Genomic DNA, 24,720 nt, shown 5'->3' on the forward strand with positions numbered 1-24,720 from the left:
ACCAGCGGCTGCACTCACGTGAATCATGGCTCGTAACCGACATCGTAATGATAACGTGAAGGTGACTTTCTCCTCCCATCAATTTCTCGGGCGGCGAATACGTGTCCCATGTTCCCAAGGACGCGTGTAATGCTCCCTGCCTACTCATTTCAATCATGCCACACTGGATCACAGGTCATTCCTGATATCAGATGATGATGATGGCATGACCCTGATGGGCAAAAGGCATGGTAGTAGATTTACAACACAGCACAGCAAAGTCCTTATGGATCATCTGTCACTGATGTGGATCAGAGGACACTGTGTGTTGGGTGGAGGGCCATGAAAGCATACGCTATAGCAGATTAGATTTTGAAACCATTTGTTCCCAGTAGGATTTAGGACATTAACACTGATTCAGATTGATTTAAGTTGATATTATCTCATTAATATGTATGAATACTCAACATCAACATTTGTCTTTTGTGTTTCAATAAGGTTATACCAGTAAAGATGTGGATAAGTTCTAAAACAATACAAGAACAGTACAAGGTCATAGTCTTAGGAATGGATAATATTTGTCAAATGTCATTCCTGAGGACCCCAATGTCCTATTGTATTGTAATAAACTGCTCATCATTATGCTTACAATGATTGGTCAAGCAAAAGGAGTAATGAACTTTGAGAGTTTTTCATCTTTAGATCGAAAATTATAATCAAGTCAATATTGTTGCGTCTTTTTTCATGACCATCTCTTAGAAATGTACTATTACTCCGCCAAGGAAGGCGGCGGAGTTATGTGATGATCGGCGTACATTTGTCCTTCTGTCTGTTTGTCTTTCTGTGCACATTTACTCAAAAACGGACAAACAGATTTGGATGAACTTTTCAGGAAAGGTCAGAAATGACACAAGGGGAGAGTGATTATATTTTGCCAGTGATGTGGCTCATAGTCTGGATCCATGGATTTGTTTAGGATTTCTATATCATTGCGAGATAGCAGCACGATGTCACTGTAACTATGACAACACGTGAACCCTACAATCACATAATCCTACCGCTGCGGATTTATCGGGACTTATCCGTTGGAAATTGTATAACGACTGAGTAGCCTTGGCGGAGTACTGCGCTCTCTGAGTGCTTTCCTTGTTGTATTTGAAATTATCATAAGCAAGTATTCTTTGGTGAAGGTCTCAGCTTTTTACTGTGCTCTGACTTTCAGAGCAATCATAGATGAGCAAGTTCAGCATAAAGATGAGTAGAAAAGCAACCATATTTGTTTGGAAGCAGTTAAAATCTCAAAAAATACAACATTAAACCGAAATTATAGTTCTGTATAACTTAGAAAGGTAGTGTAGTTGTAGCAAGGAGTTTTGTCACTGTGAGCAGAATTTCCATTTAAGCACAAGGGCCCTCATTAGCATGTTACAGTACACAAGGTTCAGCAAGCAAATCAGCTGAAGCGTCACAGCTGGGTGATTTTTTTACGAAAGCAGTGAGGACAATTGCATAAAATTAGATTTTTATCATTTATTTTTTTAAAAAATGTGAGCAAGTGTCTCATTGGTCACAAGTCACGCTACAAGATTTAAAGCAATCATGGCATGGCATTCTGTCGATAAGAAAACAAAAGGCACAACAGAGACTCTGTCGTATGAGCTCATGTCACTTATGTACAAGTTTGAAATAAATAAAACAAAACTGTCTGTTAAGAGAAGCACTACATAATGAATTTAAATTAACCAATAAAGTCAGACGGGTGATTTTAGCTTTAGCACTGTACAAACTAATGCCACATTTTTTTCTCTTTTTGTCAACACCGAGGATATCTTTCTATCTTGTTTGAATGAACTTTATTGGAATTGTCCATGGACAAAAACAGCTGGTGACTTTATGCTTAGCTAAACCCTACTGGAATGCTACAGATGACTTCACTGCCGAAATTGTACCAAACAGAAGTTTTAGACCAAACTGATGATTATGCACAAACTGCTACACCCCTACACATTGCTTTGTCACTCCTGCTGGCTGCACCACGTACAATATAAAAAGATAGGAGAGTACAAAAGCAATCAAGTTTGAACAGCAAGGACAGGAAACTAATACAAATGGAAGACAGCAACGACTTGCATCAATCAAACTCAATAAAATTCATCAACACAATACAAACAACTTTTGCATACTTGTGCTGCTAGTTGCATTCAAGTCAGTGTGTTTTGTAGTTTTGATGAATATAACACATCAGGTGAACAAACCTGATCAGTCAACACTTCAAACATCAATGCAAGCCAAATACCAGCTACATTACATCGTAAAACCAAAACCAACAGTGAAATGCTTTTGAAGTAAACTGTGAAGTGGAACCTGGCCTAGCCAAATACTTCATAGATTCATAAATGAGGGAAAATAGGTTTCAGTGCTACTTCTACCCTCTCTGCAGTTAAATTTAGTAGGTTCTGAGTTCTTTTAAACCATTTAGATGCGTCACAACATACCTGTGTTTACAGTAGATCTGACTGTAGCACATTGTAGAGCAATGCACCAGTCTCACAGAGACGCCTGTAGTGAGCTGCAGTTGGAGAGGATGCTGCTGCTGACTGCAGCAATGCGGTACACTACAGACTCATCCTGGCTCAAGTTAGAGGGCTCAGATTTACTGCACTAATGGGCCAAGGTGCACTTTGCAGATTAAAACTGCAGACAGAGAGAGAGTAAAAGGAGAGAAAAAGGAGTTGATGTTGGAGAACAGCCGCCCTGTTTCCAGCCATGTGTCCAACTATTTGGATCTTGATTTTAAAACTAAGACATGAAAATATAGAAATGAAAACAACTGTGACTGCAACAGAATACTAATCTGAGATGCTGCTGTATACACTGAGTCTGAAAAATACTGTTAAGAAAAGTCTTCTCTATGCTCCTGTTAAATTTGTGTTTATTATGTTAGAAGTACAATGTTTCTAGCTCAAGATGTTTTTTGTCAGGTCCAGAGGAATCAGTCTACATTTATGATGAGCGTTCAAAATAGACTTCCTTGTTGTTATTTTATCTTTTCACAGGTACCTTGTAGCAAGTAGCAACACACCCACACCAGCGCAGCCCCTTCCGTTTTTGATGCAGTGTTGCTGTGGATCTCAACACGGCCTGAAGCATCGAGAGGTATGTGTTTTACAAATGTATGTTTACATGTCACTTCAAATCGTTTCCCTGCAATATAGCACACAGGCATATGAACTGTTTATTTCATTCATCTAGATAAAAGATGAAAAGGAACATGATAACTGAAATTTGTTACCTAATCTCCACTGATGCACAAGCTTTAAAGCTGCAGATTCGTGGCACAACTGTAATCATTTTACTCATTGGTCAGCCATTTCTATTAACTACTGTGCTGCACGTGAAGATGCTCATTTGATTATGGCTCATTTTCGCAATACCTTGGTATAAACAAGCTGTTTCTACAAATAGGGAACAAACAATCTGACTTTTAGGTGTTTACCTGCATGAAGGCGCTTCCAATCTATTTAACGTGCAATAGAAAACGCAAATTACAGTGGCTTTTGGGGAAACAGATTACAAATCACATTTTGATTGAATACTGTTATTTATCACAAACACATATTCTAAAAATAATACAATTTCTGATAATTCATTGCTTGTGTTGAATTATTTCAAATTATTTGAAAGATGTATTGCACGATATAACATCAAAATGTCAAATACAAATCACTGGTTAAAAATATGTAACGACTATGTGTTAATAGCAATATTGGCTTCAAAATTCAGTCAGGCTAAAAAATAGGCTACAAACTTACAGTACAGATGGAGAGAAGTAGTGATCAGAGAGAAAAGGCTGGAGGGAATGAGAGAGATAGTGTCAGTCATGACTGACATCCATCTTCATAGCTTCTCTTAAGCTAGTCTCATACACCTCAATCTCTTCCAAACAAAATGCAAAATTGAGTCACAAAGGCTGCTCTTCAAGCTTTCCATCCATAAATCCACCTACACCCAGCCTAAGTGAATTCCCTCTTGAGACAGGGCTTACGTGAGCAAGGAAAGCAGGCAGGCAGTACTGGCCTGGAAAGCACAGCACGGTGTTGTGTAGTATGTTGGCAGCTGCAGAAAACACACAGAGACCCGAGCAGATGGCTGCGGAAGAGGGAGACAGGCTAACAGACGAGAACTGCCGGGGATATCCTACATGGGAGTTCAGTCAGGCACAGAGAGAAAGAAAAGCTAACCTAACCTCATTCTTCATCAGGCAAAAAAGAAAATTCGGATGGAATCTCCATCTCTTCTTCTTCAGTAACGTTCAAAAAAAGGATGAAAGTCAAACGCGTGTGAAGATATGAATCCACGTTGGCGCATCATCCTTGCTCTCACCATCAGACAGACAGTTTGTGATTTTATAAATGGCCTCCTCTCTGTTAAGCTGTGGAGGGCCCTTGATTACAGAAACGGTGTAGGTCACTGGCTGCCAACTGAGGGAAAAAAGCAAACAGCAATTTGCATAAATAGCCTATTTATACAGCAAACTTATGATACAAATCCTCCTCCCCCCCATTTAAAAGAAGTTAAAAGCACAACTTAGAGCTCTGCTGTCAAGAATCATTAAATTCTAGGGCAGCTGCAGCTGTTGTACACACAGAGGTTTGCCACATGTTATGGTCAAACTTTAAGCCATGCCCATCATCAGCTGCTATGATTGGGCCCACATACAGCAGATTAGAGTTCAGCAGCAAATGTCTAATACAGGGCATTATGCACTGAAGTTCTAATCCTTAAGACTGTAATTATATCAAACCTAATTTTTGATACTATTTGTGCTGTGCGTTTTTTATTCTCTGCAAAAACCACTCACTTTATTTGTGTTCTGTAGCTGCCTCTCTATATACTGCAGTGCTTTCATTGTTATTGAAGTCCCCTTGCACACATGGGATATAAACTCCATAAAACAACGTATGCAGGTACAGGACATGATGTGTCAGACAAAACCCAAACCACCTAGTTAAGGCAGAACATGATCAAGCATTATGCTTCCATAAGTGTCTTTGAGCATAAATAAACCATGAAGTATCCCCATGAAGTCCAGTAAGACTCTCCCACTACCTGGTTATTATACAGCATGAGATGTATGGTCCCAGGTAGCCTGCATCACTGACAGCATGAAGATGAATCAGCACTCTGCATGTCCTAGCTCAACATTTCCTTTATACTCTTGTGCTGACTTATAGGCAATCCCTAATATTAAAGCATTGTGCTACAGAAGCTCCTACAGGAATACTATTCACTACAAACACAAGTCAGGTTTACAGACCATGTGTAAATATGAAAAGAATGAGATGAATTCCACGAAGCTCGCCGGCAAAGGGACTTCTCAGCTCACTTGGGCCTGTGAGGCTGGAATAAAGCATTTGTGAGCACTGCAGGGAGAGAACATGCTGCAGTGAACCAGGAGCACAGAGCAGAACACTGCAGCAGAAATATGAAACCATCTTTCTCTTGTTCTGAGTCCATCCCAGCCCTTCCTCTGCAGAACAAAGACAAACAAAGACAATTAAAAGTGGGCCTGGAGAGACAAGTATGATTTTAGGGAGTGCCCACAGAGACTGGACCCAGACACAGGGGCTTGGAGTTGGACCATAGACAGGCTGCACTGTCAGACCACACCCCATATATATTTTAAAGTTATCAAAATAACACACAATCACATCTGTAAGTAGTCACAGAGAAATATAAGACTTGTGATACATCTCACTTGTCTGCCAGATCCTTTCAGCACACTATCTGCTTTCTCTAGGCTTTGCATCCCAGAGTCCATTATGTTCCTAACATCTTTTCACTATGTATGGTCTGCCCCGTTTTTTATCCTTGTTCAAGAGCTACATATCAGGGCTGTCCGCATCACTGCACATGGGCATGAGCAGGATTTATAGAGGAGTTTAGCATTCAGATCTGCATTAAGCTGACAGAAAAAACAGCTGGGAAGAAGGACACAATATTGGAGGCGATCAATACCAAATATAGATGGTTATTAAGGAAGAGAATAGAAGCAGGTACATCAATATCAGTAGATTATTCTGCACAACACATGCAGTAACTTTATCAGCCAACTACTGTATTTTACACACACATTCAACAACACACCTAACAGCCTAGCCTTTTGCTGACGTAGCCAAAGAAAACATCTATATTTCCATTGAACACTGCATCAGCTTTGTCCAAGCAGAGTAGAGGTTTTAATGTCTGTATAACTGATGGACAGACCTGTGAGTTCTCCCCAGTGGGAAAAGGGAAAAAAATGCAGTGACATTTTGGTACTGTCTTATTATAACAGCCTTCCTGAAACACAAAACCAGAGAAAGGACTCATCTGAGAAGGGAGAAAGGACTCATCTGAGAAGAGAGCATGCTCGTCAGGGAGGTTACTGAGTAAATGCAACAATAACCGTAAACACATATAGTACAGCTGACGATGGTTTTTAAGTTATCTGCCATTTGCACAGGCTTCAGAGAATCCTTAACCAATTGCACAAAAGCCAAATCCAGCAGACAGCAACTGCAGTAGATAAGAGGTGCCTGTTTTCTATTTATACAATTACAATGGCCATTTAAATAGATTGTTCAATAATTCACAAAGTTCTTTATGCGCTGTCTTAATGTCCTCACAGATACAAGCACTTTATACTTCTAGTTTTCTATTTTCCAGCCACACGGGATTCAGTCTTCTCCCTCGGGGTGCTACCATGCCACTCCGACGGATGCTTTTTCTCACTGACAGGGAAAACAGAGCGAGTATGGTCCAGAGTTCCAAATGAAATCTGGCGCAAATGCAGCAAGTGGCTGGCGGCTCTTTGAACAGACTCTGAGTGGCCCCAGGAGAAACCGGCCTGCAGTGACTAGCAAGCAACACACACCTTGAGGGGAGCGGGAGAGAAAAGGAAAAACATTGCTTGACAATAAGGATTGGGAAAAGGAGGAGGAGGAGAGAGGAGAAGAGAAAACTGCAGTTGAGTAGACATTGTGGGAAAAAGCTGAGTAGGCACTAGAGAACAGGCTGGTTCATTGAGGCCCTGTGCTGCAGAACAGCAGTGCTGTGGATCACTCCTCCCACTAAGGCCTCTCTCCATCTCAGACTTTCACTTACCTCCTCAGATGTGCTGTTGTAATGCTTTACATTTGACAAGTGATGAACACCTTCACGTTTAGCAAGGCGTGTATTTTATAAACAGCCTAAATATGGAAATATTTATTAACATGGTCAAAAAAACAAAAAACAAATATGTAATACTGGTTTGGAAGTAGGGGGCCGCACAGTGGCATAGTGGTTAGCACCTTTGCCTTGCAGCGAGAACATTCCTGGTTCGCATCCCAGCTTTCCTGGGATCTTTCTGCGTGGAGTTTGCATGTTCTCCCTGCGTGGGTTTTCCCCGGGTACTCCGGCTTCCTCCCATAGTCCAAAAACATGCTGAGGTTAACTGATGATTCTTAACTGCCCATAGGTGTGACTGTTTATCTGCATGTGTAGCATGACAGTCTGGCGACCTGTCCTGTGCCTTCGCCCAAGTCAGCTGGGATAGGCTCCAGCCCCCCTGTGACCCTAATGAGGATTAAGCGGTGTATAGATGATTGCTGGATGGATGGATGGATGGATGGTTTGGAAGTATTGACTATTATGGATCCTACAGAAGAGCAGATGAGTACATACACCAAGTACGACCGAGTCACACAATGTGATCTTCATCAAAGTCACAAATATGAAATAACACAACACATTTAAGCTAATAACTCATGTTCATAATCACATCATAACCATAATAAACACATCATGATTTCTCGTGCTTTCATTTGAACACACTCATTAAACACTCAGTACTGGTGGAAAAACAAAGTGAAATCTTGGATTTAAAATCTTTAACAGCAAAAACCTCAAACTAACATTCCAACAGTTCTAGATCAGACTATTCAGAATCAGTTTGGGACCATTCTTCTTTATAGAACTGCTGCATCTCAGCCAGATTCTTACAGTGTGTATTGGCACTCGTTACTTCACTCTTTAGGCCTAAAGAACAGTTTAGGCCCAGAATACATCTGTGATATTTTCAGAGAATACAAACCTAGCAGGGCTCTTAAATCCAAGGACTGAGGTCAGCTGTTCCAGGCCAGAGTCCGGACTAAACATGGAGAAGCAGCATTTAGCCGTTATGCTGCAAACAAGTGGAACAAACTGGCAGTGGAGATTAAACTTTCACCAAATGAGACACTTTTAAATCCAGGTTAAAAACATTTCTTTTCTCATGCGCCTATGCATGAAATCTGCACGATATTGTTTAACTATCTGCACCTCACTGTAATGCTCTTAATGTTTTATGTAAAGCACTTTGAATTGTCTTGGACATGAAGGGTGCTGTACAAATAAACTTGCCTTGCCTTGCTTAAAGCCTCATAGCTCTTTATGACACAATGCAGTTTGCAATGTGCAAAACATTGGATTCAAAATTTTAAGCAGGACCACATGGCCAAGTCAATAAAACATTTTGTATTGACATCATACCTCTTTGCCTGAATTAAGAAGCTTTAATAGGTCTGGAGAGCTACTGAGGGGGAAAACACGCTGAGCTTCAGCTGGCAGATGGTCACTCTGTAATTTACCTAGATAAATTTAGGAATATCTTTTCCAATTGATGATTGTAAAGTAGCCCCAAATCATGATTAGGTTCCCCTCTTTTGTACATATTTGATATGGTGTTTTCATCTAGTATGCAGAGCTGCACATTTTTTCGTAAAAATCTCAAACCGGTTTCCATCAGTCCAAACAACATTTTCCCAGTAGTCTAGTGTCGAGGGGTCCTTGGCAAATGTCAGGTGCAGGGATGTTTTTTTGTGAGCAGCAGCTTTGTCCATGGTGTCCTGCCATGAATACCCAGCTTTATACGACCATGCACAGTTGAGAGTTAATTCTGAATCAAGTTTTGACATAACCAGTCAAAATGAAACTATGAAATTGCAGAAGATTCCCACCCCTATTCTGTAGGGTACTGTGTATGCAATGTGCCATTCTGATGCTTTGCCATTCACACTATTTTCAGACTCTTACACATTAAACGGCCCATTAAACAAGCTGCTCTGTGAAATTTTCACCGGGTTTGTGTTCAGACATGTGACTTTGAAGAACAATTCTGTTGGTCACCCAATCTTTAAAGTATCCTAAACTAGTATTTGACAAAGTTTCTAGAAGTAACCGCGATTAGGTTACTAAACAGGGGTGCAATGAATGTCTAGGTGAAGAAAATTCAAGCAAAGATCAACCCTGCGACCTCCAAGTAATGGGATAGAATCAATACAACACCTGCTGCCAGTTAACTAGAACTAGAGCTGCAACAACCATTAATCGCCAACTATTTTGCTAATCATATAACCTGAGAAATTTTTTTTAAAAATAACGAAATATGCTAATTCCAGTTTCTTAAATTTGAATATTTTCTCATTTCTTTACTCCTCCATGACAGCAAACAGAAAATATTTAAGTTGAGAATGACACTCAGCATTTGAGGATGTTATCTTGACCTTTAAGAGAAAATGACAAAATGATCTACAGACTAATCAACAATGCAGATAATCATTAGCTGCAGTCCTAACTAGAATAAAACATGCTGTTCCTAATCTAGCTTTTCAGTGCAAGGTCACTGAAGAACTGAGACAGCATAAGAGGGAGGTGATGCTTCTGTGGTATTTTCTTGTGCTAACTTTTCAAACTGCTGTAAATGTGCTTTCACACATTTTTATTTCAAGTCCTGCTATGGTGTTAGTATGATTGAGCATTACACAGGAAGGAGAGCAGCCCTCCTCCCCCTAACTGTGATACATGCTAGCTTCCGTTCACCAGTGTCACATACAAAGCATTGACAGCAGGTTTGTGCTTTAAGTCTGAAGTTTCAGTCAAAGTAAGTTGGTTATGGTGGCCTACAGGTGGAAAACACAGACATGGTTGGAGCAGCTATGGTTTAAGTTTGGTGTTTCATAATAAGCTCATCAAGGTTCTGCACTAAATTAGACAAATATGTAAATGTTTGATTTTACACTGTGCTTAGTTTACATTTTAAACTAATATTGACGAATATACAAGAAAATTCTGTAAGCATGACATCAATATATTCAACAAAAATAAGAATTTCAGTATGCCTCTACACTTGGAGAAGATATTTAGGAAAATATCAAATCTTCAATACAGACACACATGGCTGTCCATTCTTTTTGTGCAATTATCTTTAAAGGGAAAGTTTAACAAAAACTGCTCCAGCATGCAGAGGTTTTTACCTCAGCTTGTATTTATTATTTTAACCTGCCTCCTCCCACTCTTGGTTACAGTATTTATAGTTTATCTGAGCATGCAGGTAACCCTCTGTGGCCCTTTCGATGTATGTCAGTGTATCACAATACTGCACTGAGACACTGTGACAAACCGGCATACTGCACATACAGTGTAACTACCCACACACCAACACTCTTCATTCACACAGTTCATGCTTCTTTTCCCACTCAGTGTGGTAATATTGACAAGGATGACCAATGCACTCACTCACACAGTTCATACTGTACATGTGACAAAGTACATACGTATTCATAACAAGCAGCGTTTCCTGTACATGGATTTGACAGATTGGATTTGTGTGGAGGCAGCCTTGCCTTGGTTTTAGTGGTGATGGTTAGGGCTGTAGATAACCATTCTACACTAAAATGATGACAACAAACGTGGAGCTGACCAGCGTGCACTGACAGACTATGTTACATAATTTGAGAAAACAAATAAAACAATATCAACTCAAGATCCCAGCACTAAAATTACTGTGGAATATAATGTAGGCAGGGTCGCCTACTGTAGTTAATGAGCTGTGATGTGAAACCTGAAGTTTGCAAAGCTTACGCTCTACTTTTTGCACAAATTGCAGCCACATGAATGACTCCTTTGTCATGGTGTCAATTAGTTCAGAGCAAACTCAGAGTAAAAATCCAGCAAGTCTAAAAGTAAAATAAGTCAGACCTAGCCGTCTCCGTTACATGGGCACGTTCAGATCTGGGTGTTCTCACTAGCTGCTCCATTAAACTGCACTACTGTGCACTGCACTTTGACTCATAGGTGTCTCAGTAGTATGCGGCTGGCCCCAAAGAATGAATCACTGCAGGTTTGTGTTCTATTTTAGCTTCTTGACATTTTGTGGACAAGCTGACTACTCTGTTTTTGTTGTTGCTGTTTATTTACTATTTACCTTATCATAGACAATGGTGAATTGCAACGTGTGCCTTTTTAGAAGTTTTATTGTCCTTTGTGCATTTTGTTGATGTCATTATAATCTAGTATTGATGTTCCCTGATATCACACAGTATTATCACAGTTGCACACACTACTGATGACCCATGTCTGAGAAAAATCATGTGAGCCGTCAGGTCACGTTTTATTTAGGGAGGGGTCAGCAGATTGTTTCATCTGACAAGGGTCAGCCAGCTGCCCTCATTCATCATAAATGCACTGTTGACATGATAATAATAAACTACTTTTTCTAAACTGTAGGCAACTTCTTAAACTGTGGGCCGTTTTGATCATTTGCTGTTAAAGAGATCACGCTGTCTCACAGCATCCTCCTCATACCACAATGCAGATGCCCACTTGTTACACTTATTATTCAGCGCCGAAAGGCAGAGTGAAAAAATTTGGGTGCACCTAAATGTCACATCAGGCCAACCAATGCACAAAAAATTAAAAATAAAAATCAGCCTGGAGCTTTGACAAATGTCAGTAATGCTCCTTCATGAGACTATGATTTGGATACTATGAGGTCCAAAATAAATACAATCAAAAACACCCATTGAGACAGTTGTATGATTTATAAGACTCGTAAAGATAGTAGTGTAATTTCAGCTTTAGAACTGACATGCTCCTTTATGGTCTTTTTTAAAAATGAGAAGACAGCCGAGTTGCTTGAATAAACTTTGATGGAAACGTGCCTGACAAAAATGGCCAGTGTATGTTCAAGCTCATGATCAGTCTGAGCTCCATATGGTAGTTGGCTGATTGGCCTGTACAGTGTGAGCAGAGCAAAGGTGCGATGTGACAGCATACAAAATTACAAAAAATTAGGTCACTCCTAGTTTGAAGACTAATCCGTCGAAGCGTGCTATGGCTGATAGGCAACGACTGGTGCACTGCCAAAACTGTACAGGTGGAGCTCATGCTGTAGAATTTCCATTCAGGCTGTGGGTACATCAACATAAATAGATCATTTTGACAGTATGTGTTTGAATCACAAGGTGTACTAGTCCAAGAAAGACTCTTATCATGCTGAACATCTTGTACCGAATGATTCACGGTCAAAAAAACACGTCATTACACCCGTTCTTGAATCAGTGTATTTCATACAGTAAGCTGTTGTTCCAGTCTGTCCAGCTATTGTACTGTCATATGTTTAAATGAAAAGGCTCAGGGTATGTATATATATGTATATGCAGAGCTATTATATGAAAACTCAGCAACACTAAACAAAAAAGGCAAATCGGTGTTTCAAAGTCAACAAAACAACAGTGAAATGCAATATTTGCCTGTAGCAGTGTAACAGAGGTTTCCCCTAATGGTAAATGCACAGTGCATGCAAAACATCAGCGGTTTATTTAACTGACTGACTTCATTTTCTCTGTGTTGATTGTATTTTAGCTTCTGCAGTTACAGTATAGTATACCAGTGAAAAGCAAATACAGTTGTTACTTGCTGAAAAAGAAAAAAATGAACCAGGATTGATGACTGTGTAGTAAAAGTCCTTCAACTCTTAAGCATAGTAGTGTGTCCATTGTTTGGGTCCGATAGCTGATTACCATAGTTCCCATTAGTGTCAGTGTCATTCTTGTCTACTAATTGATCCCTAAATCAGAATTAAAGTCATCAATTCTTTCACAAACATGATTAGAAGAAGCTACACTCCTATATATCATATTTTTGTTACACAAAACTTACTGAACACTTCTTTTTGAGCCCAATGAAATAAAAACACCACATTTTAAATAATAGATTTTGTAACTGAAAGACGTCTTTATTCTCTACCACACAGAAAAAAAACTACTTGAAAAGATTCAGTGTATTGGATTCCAAAGTGGGTGCAGATTTGATAAAATGCTATCGTAACCCATCCCTCGCAGAGAGCTCTCTATCACTCTGGGCTATAAGTCTTGCTTTACCAGTGTTATTTTGTATGGTGCACAGCACGATAACTCATGGAAATGTGAAGGATTACTTCAGGACATAGCACTTACTTCATCACTGAGCATATTTGTGTCAGTTTTCTACTTGCTAATGTCTGATTCTATTGTGAAAAACTACAACCAGTGTTTTTACATGAATACTGCAATGATAATGGACCACAATTACATAAAAAAATGCACGGTTTAAGTCACACTACATCAGATAACAATTCAGCCCCTAAAACAAATACATTTATAACTATATGACTCATTTTCAACAATGATTCTCTGTATGTGATGGTTGGGGAAGAAAAGGCAGCTAAAAGCATAACTGTTAGGCTGGAAGATCCCACTAGCATGGTAAAATGTGAAAATCTATACCAAGACATTCCCTAGAATATAATAATAATAATAATAATAATAATAATAATAATAATAATAATAATAATAATAATAATAATAATAATAATAATAATAATAATAATAATTATTATTATTATTATTATTATTATTATTATTATTATTATTATTATTATTATTATTATTATTATTATTATTATTATTAATAATAATAATAATAATAATAATAATAATAATAATAATAATAATAATTGGTATTAAAAAATGGTGGGTTTGTGTTAGGACGATCCCTTATGCCAAGAAAAATACATGTTAAAAAGTAAACAGTGATGTCAGCAAAGAAATTACTGTTGGCAGACACAATTAAGACTATTCAAGTCCAGCTGGGCTCCATACTGTGTCTTTGAAATGGCAGAAAACCCTGAAGATTTGCGGAACACAATCTGCCTGTCTGACTATGTGTGATTCAAAAAGGCTTTAAATGCCAGCTGAGGAAGGTTGCGGCCTTTACTGTGGTTATCAGCTGTGAGACAGTGACAGTCTGCAGCATTACCTCCTCCCTTAGCCATCATTGTGAGCCCAGGATCAGATGCACACTAAAGATAAAATCCTCCTGTATATAAGCATGAGGTGCATGGGTTTCCAATCCTCTGATCACATACATGTGTGCACATCTGACACACTCATGGATGACTTGGCAGGGTCACTTTCAGCGCACATACACACACGCTTACACACCATCTCAGGAGGACACTTAGGTAGCTGCTAGGTTTTAACAAAACACTGCTCCTTATATTGGCTCCATATTGGGAACATCCTTTACTTTGTGACTAGCATTTTTTTTTTTTTTTTTAAAGTTATTTTTTGGCCTTTTTTCGGCTTTTTATTTAGGCACAGTGAGAGAGAGACAGGAAACAGGGGAGAAGAGTCGGGGGAAGACATGCAGCAAAGGGCCGCGAGCGGGAATCGAACCCGAGCCGCTGCGTCAGGGACCAGCCCCTGTACATGGGTCGCCCGCTTAACGCGTTGAGCTATACGGGCACCCCACTTTGTGACTAGCATTTGTACTCCAGAGGGCACTGCAACTAATTGCTTAATAATATTACTCAACATGCATAACTGAATAGGCCTAAACACACAGCTAATGTAGCTCAAACAGCCAGTTACTGGTTTGTTTTCTGTGTGTTATGGAAGCGGAGACCAGCTTTCAAACTGAATTTGAGTACAAACACAGGATCTGCAGTGCAGCAAGCACATAAAATACACTGACCCTTCTGCTGAAAGTAGGACAAACTTGATGGCTACATGCAAGTGCCCACACAATGACCGTACGGTAGTGTATGGATCCATCTAACCATGTTCCAACATCAGGGCAATCTGACTTTCTATAGGAAGGCAGAGGGACGACTGACACCATTTGTTCATCTCCCTCTTCCTCTTTCTGTAAACACACTCACATTACATCACTCTACCTACACAGATCCTTAGTGCTTGTGCAGTCAAGCATAAGAATATTACCAGGTTTCCTGAGGCATAAAGGGTTAACATCATGCTGTTTATTCATGTCCACATACATGCCGTTGGCCTGCCCACAGTCTGTGTCACAGACAATAATTGTAGAAGTTCAAGTGTTTGTTTACTAAGTCCCTGAGGCAACAGCAGCAACGTTCTAAGATGAGAGGGCCTTCTATGCGTATTAACGTAATGGCACTTGTTTTGATCCTGTGTGTCGGTGCAATGTGTCCAGGTGTTATGATGAATCAACGTCCTGTCTGTACTGTTACGTTAATCTCGGTAAACTGTGAGGCCAACAGCTACCATGAAGATGTGAAATGCTGCTAGCGCTGTAACGTTAAATGTGTGCATTTGCCTGAGGTCAGATGTTACTATTCTATTATAGTTTTATCTTCTCAGGAATACGGAACTATTTCATTCAGAGATTTCACTGATAAACCGCTCAAAATTATGCTATTGCTATTAAATAATGTTACTGCTTCTGTGCCGCACGAGACTATGTGGCCTGAGAGAAATCTGATTCATGTCTTTTCTATGTGTCATGTGCCCTTTCAGCCTCATATACATACAGTAAATAAACCTGGAAAATTTACTGAATTATCAATTTTCATCCATTAACACTCATGCAGGAAGAATGTTAGTATTTTAATGACAGCTTTAGCTTTGGAAGTAGATTGGCTGTTCAATTAGCAGTTTATAGTTTAGACATTAGGCAATTTCTTCGATTATTTCTTTTCCCAAAAAGGAAAAATTTGAATTGACATGTGCATTTATCCAAGTGCCCACAGGTGTAACCAATACTGAAAAAAAACACTTAATTTAAATACTATGGACATTTTACTAGTCACATTTTGTCCATAGCGGTTTACCATCTATCTTGTACAACAAAGCCTGCAGTTCAGCCAAAAAGTAACTACATTTTTGTCATTTGATTGTTAGTCACAGCTGAGTCACTAAAGGCCTCACAATTGCGCAGAGGAGGTCAGATTTTTTGGTTGTTTTTACAGAATCTGGTTAGTGCAAACAAGTTAATTTGGGCATTTTTTAAAATAAGAAAACTACCCACAGATGGGTAGTTTGAGAATAGTCAGAAAGTTGAAAACCTGATAATTCTTTCTCTTTTTACAGTTTCTAGCTCTGACAAATGGTGTAATATTGGACATTTTTTAAAGATAACATGCCAGCAAGTTTTGGGGTTCTGGAGGTTAGAGTCATTTTTTAAATAAATCCCAAATTTGTTGCTGACTGCAACCATTGCTTTTCTATGTTTCTTGCCTTCTCAATTACTGGACCATTGAACAGACAACAAAAGCATTTTGCAGACATTGGTTTTGGTGGATATTATGCCAAAAATTTTCATAATGAGTTTTACAGCACATGACATGACATTGTACAAGGTAGTTTGATGGCAGTAGATTGATGAATGTATATTAGCTGAGACTAGGTTTGAGGCTTCAGCACAAAGATAGCGCTAATCACACTCATAGGCAATAATCTCACAATTCGCCCCTGGCCGAACCCTCAGTTTGTAAGTAGTAGTGAAAGATGGAGCAGACATAAGGTCCTGTCTCATGTTTTCATATCTACCTATCTCACTATCTCTATCTGTCTCCTGTCGCTCTGCCTCCTACAGTGATGTCCATCTGTCTCCCAGCCTGTTTAAAGAAGCCCTTCTTTGTACCTCTGCCCCATCACTTCTATTTACTGAAAAATGCATCTCATTTTATGTCACATTTGTTCTATTACTCTTAAAGATAGTCCATTTGTCTCTATTAATTTGTCTATATTTATAAATAATCATATTATCTTTTAAATAAAAATATAAAGTTTTCCCTTGCTTGTGATCAGGTAAATTAAAGTACAATGTAATGTTGAACTTCTTGCAATTAAATATAAATACATCCATTTCTTTTCTAAGACAAAAGTAAAAATACTAACACCAGAGTCCAAGATGAATGGGACAAAAAAATTTTTTATAAAATATATTTTTAAAATGTAATATCTAATAACCAAAAGCCACTCTGAATACTGCTTCTCTTTGTCAACACTTCTGAGAGAAGGATATCACAATTTAGGTTGAATTGTGTGGTGAATCCAGTTTGACATACATCTGTGTTGAAGGTGACACTAATTGTAGGAATTAAACTGAGGATGGTCTGTCAAGATTTAAATATGGTGCTACCAATGATTTACATTTCTAATTACAGGGGAAAATGGCAACAAGGCAATTGACAAGATAAAGACTATCTGTGCATATTTAAAAACACTTGTCTGACACCACCACCTCCACACAATACATTTTAGTAAAACTTTTCTCCTCTTTCTTCTTTTCTTTCACAACCCTCACAAGACAAATTGCCAGTTGCACAAAAGTATATAATATATTGTTCAACAACTAAATGGAGTATTGCCTTTGAGAGAACAGCACAATGTTTTCAAACTAAAAGGCAAGCCATGAGTATGCAAACAATAGATCACTGCTACGTAGAACAGTGATATTCTAAAGTGATTTCAGCAGGTATGGTTCATTAAACACTGATGGTGTTGGACTTAAGCAGCAGATAAACATGCTGGGTCTCATTTGTGTCAGCTAACAGGAGGAAGACAGGGTTACAGAGACCAAATCATCATCCAAGTTTGGTGTGGAAAATCGTCTACCTGTCCAACAGCTCCCAGGTTGTGGTATGACATGCTGATGACAGGAACAGAATTTGACATCGACAGCAATCTGCCCACGCTGCTCTGGAGGGGGTGGGGATATATTCTTGGCAAGTATTAGGCCCCTTAGTATCAAATGAGGATTGTCGGAATACCACTGCTCATATAAACATTATTGCTAAATGAGTTAATCTCTTCTTGGCCACTTACTTCAGGCCATTTCCTAAACATGGCAGCAACTTCAGTGTAAGTGAAATGTCCCCACGTCCACTAAGAAGGACATTTGGGATGAGGCTGATTGCTATGTCAGTGCCAATATAAAAGTTGTATCAACAGCAACACAATCAAGTCAGACAGCACTTTAATATAACAAACTGTTATGGAGGCTAAAGTGAACTTATTCTGCATTACAAACAAGGTGCATCCAAACAGAGGTTACTACAGGAGCTATATAAGGCTAAAATGAAGTGAAAATCCCTGATTCAAATCCTTGTGACCAAAAACGTGATGTCGCTGCGAAACTATTACACAGCAGATGATCACTGTCACAGCAGGGGCTGACTATGCACAGTTCTGTGAGAGTTTCAGTTCTGCAGCTTCCCTGTTGCACTAACCCTGAAGAACCAGCGTGTAGCCAGTGTGTGAACTGGTCTTACGCCAATTCATATGTGGACGTGACAAGCATGAATTGGTCATATGAATTCATTCATACGAAATGCAAGTATGAATTGGCCTTAAGCCAGCAGGTAGGGCCATTTCATGCTGGCTGTGTTCATTCATCTCCAAAGGTTGTGTGGGTTGGCATGGAGTAAACTGTATAGGTGAGTTTCTGCGCTGACGCGTCTGTGGATGTTTGCATGCAGCTCAGAATTTCTGACTGTGAACTGTACGTACAACAAATGCACCGAATGTGTATTCTCTCCTTGAAACAAAATCGATGCTTTTTTTGGGATGCACTTTGTGGTTCCTGAATTTACTGCATCAGTGCACATGCAGACATTCTAAAGCACAGTCTGTATTTAGCCGCTGTACTTTGCTGCTAAGATCTAGAAGTTTTTCAGAAATGGCCATGGCTGCCCAATGTATTTATGTGCCACAGTATCTGAAAATACTGATGATGCTTCTCCTCATCTCTTGCACCAATGTACTGTATCACACATGCAAAGGAGTCACATGCCCATCCATCTATGATTAAAGTTTCAACTGCCCAGACACAAGAAAACCCTATCTGTTAGGTTTGAAATGGGACGTACCGAAAAAGCCTCCACAGCAGGTCAAGAATGCTCTCAAGGATGTAGGTGTGTGTGTTTATTTGCTAACAATAAAGAGAAGACTTCATAACCATAACCTCAGAGGATGAATCACAAGATGCAAAACTCCTGTGAGGCTCAAAAACAGAAGGGGCAGGTTGCAGCTCACAAAATCATACAACACAAAAAGAAACACACAAACAAAAACAAAAATTAATTTGATAGAAAGAGTAAAGCTTGGAGAATGAAAGGAACAACTCATGATCCAAATTACCACCTCATTCATCAAACATGCTGGTGGTTCTCTTATGGTTTGGCCATGTTTGGCTGCCAATGGATCTGGCACACTGGTATATTGATGATTTCACTGCAGATGGAAGCAACATGAAAAACAGAGACACAGTGGAGAATTCCATGCTTAGATTCAGCCAAATAGATCAAAATTCAATTGAAGAGATTTTACTCATTCAGCAGAACAAGAGCTTTACCAGGTGAAGAGGTGGAATATCCTCAACCGGCCAAGTCAATCTGTCTGAGTTCAATCCAACTGAGCTGCATTCCACTTGCTGAAGAGGAGACTAAAGGCAGAGAAATGTTTAGATATAAAGTAGTAAATACAGTAGATGCTAATGTTTTAAAATAGTACGAAGTCAAGCAGGATGGACAGTTTGAATGGAACAGTGTTTACATAACAAGCATCTTGTCATCAAATCAGGTCAGAGAATGATCCAAAAACTTTAAGACACCGGGGCAACATAGAGGTTGAGGAATCAAAGCGGCTGCTCCAGCCAACAGTCATTCAGATAGGCAGGCAAGCCCCTCAGCATATACAGTCACAGTGTTTCATGTCAGATTCAGACAAAAAACTGGGTACTTTGGATGTAAAACCTACCAAAAAACTCTGCATCTCTTTCAAAGACTACTTTTTGCATTGTGCTTATGTTCTTATTTACCAAAATCCTGTATTTTTTTGTCTATATGCTGTCAGAGTTCAAATAACCATCCAAAATTTTTGTCACAGTATTTTTTTTTAAATATATGGTTATAAATAACAAACTATCACCTAGATACTGAAATGAAAAGAAAGGACATAACCCACCTGGTTCTTACAGGCAATCATCTGAGTGCATGCAAAACATACTAACAAAGAGGGATATGCCTATTGGCAGGTTTGTCTCCTTTCCTTGTGCTTTTTTTCTCTGCATATCCCTTTCCATCAATCTATTTTCACCCTCTCCCCTTTGTCTGAAATCTATGTGCCAGGTCAACCAGTCTCCTGCTCTCATTACAGCACAGACAAACAAGGACTCACAAACCTCCAACAGAGAGATGGGTTTTCATCTATTCGTTTTCAATATTTGTTTTTATTAATTATGAAACTTAAAATGTGCCTGATCTATTTATATAAGATTTGTGCCCACTCTTCCTTGTCATCCTTGTCATCCTTGTCATGCGTGAGCAGAATTCAAACGCCTTGGATTCTACTCAACCCATTTTCCTGAACTATATACCTCGCCTGTTTTGAGGCTAACTAATGTCGATAGGCCATATACTTTTTTAGTCAGTGGCTGGTCCAACCCACATGTGCTGTGGCCAACTAGAGGACCCTGGAGCAGAAGGTCTGGCTGAGGGACGCGTACAGAAAAAAGAACGGGCAGTGACATCATTTAAGGCATCTGCTCTCTTAACACGTCTCCTAGCTTCCCAAAGACTGTGCGCTCATTTTTGCACATCACATTTAACTAACAACAAAGTTCGACAGCAGGCCATTATGTTGCCCTTAAAAAACAGCACAGAGTGGGTGCAAAGCAGTCATCTGTATATTAGCAATAACGCAACATAGTGCTGGAGATTTACTAACGTAGCAGTCAAGAATCAGCAAACAACAAAGTCAAAAAGTGCTCATGGTTTAGACCACTGTCTTCACATCAATCTTAAGTATTTGCAGCAAATACAGACATGACCCCAATAACTCAGCCATCACAAACGGCACGATGGCTCATAAGTCACACACACGCATCCACCACCGCAGTCAGCACTAAGTCATTATTCACACCTGCAATACTGTTGCTGTAATTCACATGGACTGGCTACACAGTTTTGTAGTCTATCGTGATTAATGTGGCTGTGTCTTTGTCAATCGCTCCAACACTCACAAATCACGTCTGGCACACACACATTACTTAAACCCTTGCAGAAAGGAACATGGCACCATAATCCATGGTGATCACGCTAAATCTGTGTATGATCAGGGATCATCAGAGAAACATCGAGAGAGGAAAAAGTCCCACTGTCAACAACACCGAACAGCATGACCTAAAAGTAGCCTCGATGTGTGAAAATGTTTGCTGTTCTATTCAGGTCCATCAGTCTGTGATGTTTGTGGTCAGTGCCAAGAAGAAAGCACCATGCAGACAGCAGGTTACGCTTTCTTGCTTGCATGTGAAGTATTTTACTGCTTTATAGGACAAACAAGCCTCGTCAACAATTAGAAGACATCAATAAAACCTTTACGAGACAAAACCTAATAGGAAAAAGCAGAGGCACTATTTTGTGTTGCACTGACAGGGTGTCAAGAGTCCAGGCCGAGCTGAGAAAATAAATAAGGAAAAAAAGCACATTTTTTAAATGTATAGTAACCGAATTAGTGCCCAGTCCTACGCATGATTATTACCTTGCTAACCAATCAAGTGACCAACTGTCATCCACAAATATATTCTTTTGTCCATTTGTGCAATTGTACTAAGAGCACTGAGCAGCAGCACTTTCACCACCACCAACCATTTTAATCACACTTAAGGCTGTAAGTTAAGCTCTTTATTAGCCAAGCGACACATTATCCAGCATTGTGTGGAATTATTTCAGGGGTAATTTTCTCCATTACAGTGATTTATTATGTTTCAAGGACATACAATAGACACACAATACCTGTCACAGAGCAAGGGCATGCTAAAGAATAGTCCACACTGACCGTTAATGGTTCAAGAATCCAACGTCACTACCCACTGAAAACATCTGAAGACGACCTTCAGGGAGACGCAATTTAAATCAGCAGCTGCTTAGGCCCAAGACTGTGACCATGAAGGAACAAATAGCAAGAAAAGAGCCTCTTGAAAGGCAAACTTCAACTTCAGCTGGTCAGTGTTCTCTCGAAGGCTACATCTCATGGAAATAAAAAGCTGACAAGCCTGACAGTTGTCTTCTTCTATACTTACATTAGGTTGATGAACCACAACTGGAACTTAGCTACACCTTTCTGTCTTATCTGAGACCGCAAGAGCAAGGCTGTTAATGACAACCCCGTCAAAGCTGGAGGCAGAGCTGTCAAATTGGAAAAAATAAAAGGAAATGCATAACAAATAATTCAGAAGGTGGAAAATACTCCTGCAAAGTAAAGTTGTCATAAATTTTCCTATGTGTTTGTGTGTGCAAGCATGTGTATCTGTGTGAGTGTAACGCCCCTTGGGATTTCCAAAACAGGGCTAATGATGCTAGGCAGGCCCCTAAATCTCAACTACAGAAAGATTACTGAGCTCACTTTACAAAACACCCCCACCGGAGCATCCAGCAGACCATGCTGTGAAAACTGTGGCGAGTCAGGACCTACATTAGTGATGAGGCTGAGTGAAATGTCACAGTTCTGCCATTGGCCGTTGTCAGCCCTTCATCCGGTGACTCCAGATCTTACACATTTCTCACAAGTCCTTGTGTGGCACAGCTGACACCTTCCAGTAATGCTTGTCAGTCCTCCATTTGATGGAAGAGATACAAATGCACTTTAACCAACATTGCTGTCTACATGCTGGATGCATAATGAAATGCAACTCATTCATTTTGCGAGATATATACAAATTCTGCTTTGGTGCTGCTTTCACTGCTTAATAGGTGTAGACATAGTGGCCAAGCTTCCATACAACTCTAAAGCTGTCTTTTTACAAATTATATCTTGTGTACTTTACATGTTTGGAAACAAAACCAAAACACTGTCGTTTAAGAGGCAGCTGTCGACACAATGGAGCCATTTTTAATGACAGCTGTGCCAGAAAAGTACAGTTTCCCAATATGGCAGTAATCAAAGACAAAATATCACTCAGAATGAAAGAGCAAAATGTTGTGTATTATAGTGTATCATGGACTCAGCTCTAGCTAAAAACTGAGTTCTGTTTAACAATATCCTGCTCTCCTCATTAATGCTACAACCTACATCAGGACTAAGATGTAACTCTGCTGCTACTATGAATGCTAGGCACAGGTGTTTGCCTAACACATTAAAACGTTATAGGAAAAAATTTGACCTGTGCTTTTCTATTGTAACTTGCTTTTTCATACAGTGACAACTCAAAACAGCTCACTTTGAAATCAGCAGGTCGAGGATCCTGCATAATCACAGCATCATCAGAGAAGCAATGATACCTTTGTTTCTAGAATAACAAGTATTAGGCAGGACACCTTATCAAAGCACTTCGCAGACTAATCAACCACTTCTTTTGTTATTGAATGTCACGCAGCATTTATTTCAATTCAATTTGTTTGAAGTGTCATTAGTACTGCTAGGCTCCTGTCAGCAACTTTCCTTAAAAACAGAATAATAACAAACCTTACTATTTTTCTGCAGTGTCACACCACCACCTGTCTCATCTGTCGCATCCAAAGAATATATGTTGAAAATACAAGTTATAGACAGCAAGCTCTCTTTGAGCATTCTGCAACTCAAGGACATAGACTGCAGACATTTCAGGAAAAGTCATGCTTTTCTGCAATACAGGCGTAGCAGCCAGCGAAAGGACACACCAGCACATGAATCTGTTTTTTTTCCTGCTCGTTACAGAGCATTCAACAGCTTACTGCACCAAACTGAACCCCTGCAGCCTGCCTCTCCTGTGCTTTCTTCTTGGACCAGAGCCCATGGGCAGGCAAGCACACACACACACACACACACACACACACACACACACACACACACACCAACGCACGAACACACACACACACACACACACACACACACACACACACACACACACACACACACACACACACACACACACACACACACACACACACACACACACACACACACACACACACACACACACACACACACACACACACAAACGCACGCACGCACACACACGAACACACACACGCACAAAAAAAACATGCACGAGCACAAACGGGCATGCAGAGATACTGGCCCACAACAATCAGCCTCAGCATGAACACCCACACACAAACACACACTTAAATGACACGGTAACACATTCGGTCAGGCACAGATGACTGTCACAACCTCTCAGCAATACACATCACAACATTGCGAGAACAGTTAAAGCCTCGCTTCAGGGTGGCGCTCACTGTGGCAACTGCAACAGATGGAACTGCAGCAGCAGGGCAGGTAAGGTAAAAAGGAATCGAACCTCGCGTGTGTGTACGTGCATTTTAGCGCGAGCCTGCGCCCATGTCTTTCGCTTGGACTATTTTAAGGTAGTTCTTTATAAATCTTAGTGCACAGCCATGTCTTTGGCAAGAATTCAAAAGGACAGAGCATGCATAAAACATGACAGACATTCAGACAAAAGGAGAGTAATGGGGTAGAGAGAGAGAGAGAGCGACAGAGCAAAATACATGCCAGTATCATAAGGTATGCAAGGACGGTTTTCAATGCAGCAGTAGCAGCACTATCAGCCCTATTGACAGCCCTGAGACACTCACAGATCTGTCCAGAGGGGTAGATA

At 39.9% G+C, this 24,720-nt stretch overlaps 1 protein-coding gene across 4 annotated transcripts in view; it reads right to left on the reverse strand.

Moving 5' to 3' along the window:
* Positions 1-24,720, reverse strand: part of kcnab2a (potassium voltage-gated channel subfamily A regulatory beta subunit 2a) — an 89,758-nt gene that overhangs the window by 57,963 nt on the left and 7,075 nt on the right. The window contains exon 1 of one of the 4 annotated variants that reach the window (XM_055010443.1): positions 19,477-19,566. The exons of the other annotated variants lie outside the window; for them this stretch is intronic. The gene's annotated coding sequence lies outside the window, so the exon portion shown is untranslated. Of the gene's footprint in view, positions 1-19,476; positions 19,567-24,720 lie in introns of those variants that run through there. 4 annotated transcript variants of the gene reach the window in all.

The sequence above is a fragment of the Amphiprion ocellaris genome, chromosome 5 (genome assembly GCF_022539595.1).
Source record: "Amphiprion ocellaris isolate individual 3 ecotype Okinawa chromosome 5, ASM2253959v1, whole genome shotgun sequence".
NCBI lineage: Eukaryota > Metazoa > Chordata > Actinopteri > Pomacentridae > Amphiprion > Amphiprion ocellaris.